The sequence below is a fragment of the Cicer arietinum genome, chromosome 3 (assembly GCF_000331145.2).
Source record: "Cicer arietinum cultivar CDC Frontier isolate Library 1 chromosome 3, Cicar.CDCFrontier_v2.0, whole genome shotgun sequence".
Classification (NCBI taxonomy): domain Eukaryota; kingdom Viridiplantae; phylum Streptophyta; class Magnoliopsida; order Fabales; family Fabaceae; genus Cicer; species Cicer arietinum.
Genome location: NC_021162.2, coordinates 7,854,612 through 7,857,789, shown reverse-complemented (window position 1 = coordinate 7,857,789; position 3,178 = coordinate 7,854,612). Strand labels below are relative to the sequence as shown.

Here is a 3,178-nt window from a genome sequence, read left to right as displayed (position 1 = left end):
TGTTCTAACGTTTTTTAAAAATGTTATTTTATGATAATAAATATGGGAATTTGAAATATATGAAAATATAAAAAAAAATATCTTAAATATTTTGACGCTTGAAAATATATACACGGGAACGCGAGATATTGGGTGTATAAGAAAAATGAAGGGTAAACATTTTAAACAATGCAAATTTGTTGGCCTCAAAAGACGAAGAAAAAAAAAGTGATTACACAAGATATATTAGAATCATTATGCAAAGAACGATTGTTATCTTCATTGATTCGTTGAATCTTGTATGAAGTCACATAAGGATCGGGGAACCAAAAAATAAAATAAAAAGAGAATTTATCTTAATTGCATGCATCTTACATTTTTTCAAATAGTCACACATCATATATGTGTCTTTACTCATATTTTACATATACTCAACAACCTCCTTATGTCATGCATAATGAATTAATCATGCATATCTTATGTGCATATTTTTTATTTATACTCAACAACTTTTGTATCACATTCATGATACGTTTGCATTGCAATTACCATATACATATTTCCTTTAAAAACAAATTTATCTCCTTTTATTTTACCTTCTAAAAACTTGTTTGTCATTTTATTTATGTCGATCTATGCATCAGTAATAAATCCGAAGACGATCGCATTGTTTATGTCATCATTTTATTTATGTCGATCTACGCATCGGTAACCAACCCGAATACAATCATATCACATTGTTTATGTCGATTAACGCATCGGTAACCAATCCAAAGACGATCATTTTACCAACCTTTTATCTATGTCGATCAACCGGTAACCAACCGAAGACCTATGTCGATCAACCGGTAACCAACCGAAGACGATCGTGACGATCATTTTATCTACGCATCGGTAACCAACTGAAGACGATCGTGATACGTCGATCAACGCATCGGTAACCAACCGAAGACGATCATACTTTTTATTTACGTCCCTAAACCATTGATCTTAGTCATTTTTTTATATTTATTTGTTTTTGCCAATCACCAACATTATTTTACATTTTTTTTTTATCTTGCAAATTATTAACTTTTTTTTACATGTCAAATTATTTTACTATTTCTCTTACATTTGAAATTAATTTACTTTCACACTTACAAAATTTAGGTTCTTATATTTAATTATCTTTTTACCACGTAAAATATAAAATATAATTAAATAGGGGCAACTGTAATACCTCAATTTTGTCCGAATAATTAAAAATTATTATTAGCGGTTAATAATTATAAATATATCAAAATTAGTATTTTACCATTAAACTTAAATATATACCAATTTTTTAAATAATATAAAAAAATTGAATTGCAACAACTGATTTGTTTTTTTCATTTTTACTATTTGACCTGGCAACACTTCTTCGCACACATCAACACTGATTTATATTATCAACATATTTTGTAAACATACTAGAATTACTTTTAACATTTGTGTAATAAAGGACAGAAAAAATTATTTCCCTAATAGTACATTGCTTAAGATTTGTTGCAAAACCAATGTAAAATCCAGCTAAAATTAGTGCGAAACAATACAAGATCTAGAACTCGAGTTTATCTAATAAATAAAAATATTCACTGGTTTACCTATAAATTGATGAAAAAAGCAAGAAAGAAAAAAAAACGGAAAAACACTCAAAAAGAAAAGGAAGAAAATAGGCAGGGTAATAGGAGAAAACAAAACAAACGGATTAAGAAGGATTAAGATATTTGTATTCATTTTACAAGTTGTATTCATTACTGAAATTAGTATATCAATTGAGTTGTTAATCAAGAAAATAAAATATGTAGTTGCTATACAAACCTGCCATCGTTCTTGGCCATAAGAATCAAATCTTCCACTGACTCTCAGTGTTTTTTTTCTTATGTGAGATGGCTCATTTTTACTTCTTTCATGTTTGGCCGCGTCTGTCCTTTTTCTGCGTTCCTTATCTTTCAGCGGCGCTTATGTTTGTTTTAGGGTATGATTTGCCTTGCCTTTTCATTTATTAAATTAGGTTAGTTTTTAGTAACTTCCTTGACCAAATCCTGATCACTTATTTTAGTCTATTCTGTATTAGATTAGTTTTTAAATTAGGGTTATACATTTATTAAATTTACTAAAATAGACTAAATTTATTAAATTAGGTTACTTATATATTTTTGGCATATATTTATTATTTTTCCTGTTGATTTATTTTTTTATATATTTATTACTTTTCTGATATTTTTTATTAAATTAGGTCATTGGTCTTTTATAAGTTTTATGTTTTTTTAGCATTTTCTTTTATTTTTATATTAAATTCAACTAATTTTATAATAAATATTAAATCTGCTAAATGTATAAATAATTTTTTTTAAAAGTTGATTGGATGTATTGCATTTTAACCTATTAGTTGTGAGGACACAAGCTGTACAACTTGATGATTCTAAAATTCATTTGTATAAATAAGATAATTGTCGCGTCCGGTTTGTCGGCGAAAAAAAGAGTCGCCACCAATTTTATTTTTATTAAAGGAAAAATTGGATAAAATTTAATATTTTTGAATAAAAAATTTGGATTCGAGAGTCGATTACGAGTAGGGAAGTATTATCGCTCTACAACGTCCGTTAAAACGGTTACCCTATAATTAATTATATACAAACTATTTATTTATCTATTTATTTATTTATTTATTTTTACCCCAAAAAGAATAATAAAAAATTAAATTATTTACATTGATGAAAGAAAAAAAAATATTTGTTTTATTAATTTGGTTTGGCAAGGGGAAGACCTTGCTCCTACGTATCCCCAGGTGCAATAAGGAAATCAAAACACACGTAGTTCTTGGGTAGAAAATATTTATGTGTTGACCGATTTTATTATTATTTTTATTTATATATTTATCAAAAAATAAAAATAAAAATATAATAATAGTAATAATGATGATGATAATAATAATAATATTTATTCATGGATTATATCTTCTATATTTGTTTTAAAGTAAAGAAAAAAAAATTAATTCTTCTTTTTAAAAAAATAACGTAATGTGGTGGTATGTGAACGAGACAGATGGACACGACGGTGAAATAATCTGTTAAATTATTTGCTCGTACGTTGTCGGATATGTCGCGACACAAAGGCCACCCACGATTGAGAGTGAGTAATATGGTGCGGCGAGCGAGGATGAATTTCATCCGGCGGC

At 27.3% G+C, this 3,178-nt stretch overlaps 1 long non-coding RNA gene across 1 annotated transcript in view; it reads right to left on the bottom strand.

Moving 5' to 3' along the window:
- The window catches only part of LOC140919510 (uncharacterized), a 14,466-nt gene extending 12,498 nt beyond the window's left edge, over window positions 1-1,968 (bottom strand). The window contains exon 1 of the long non-coding RNA XR_012162133.1: window positions 1,819-1,968. This is a non-coding gene — a long non-coding RNA (uncharacterized lncRNA). The remainder of the gene's footprint in view (window positions 1-1,818) is intronic.
- Between the last annotated feature and the right edge of the window lie 1,210 nt (window positions 1,969-3,178).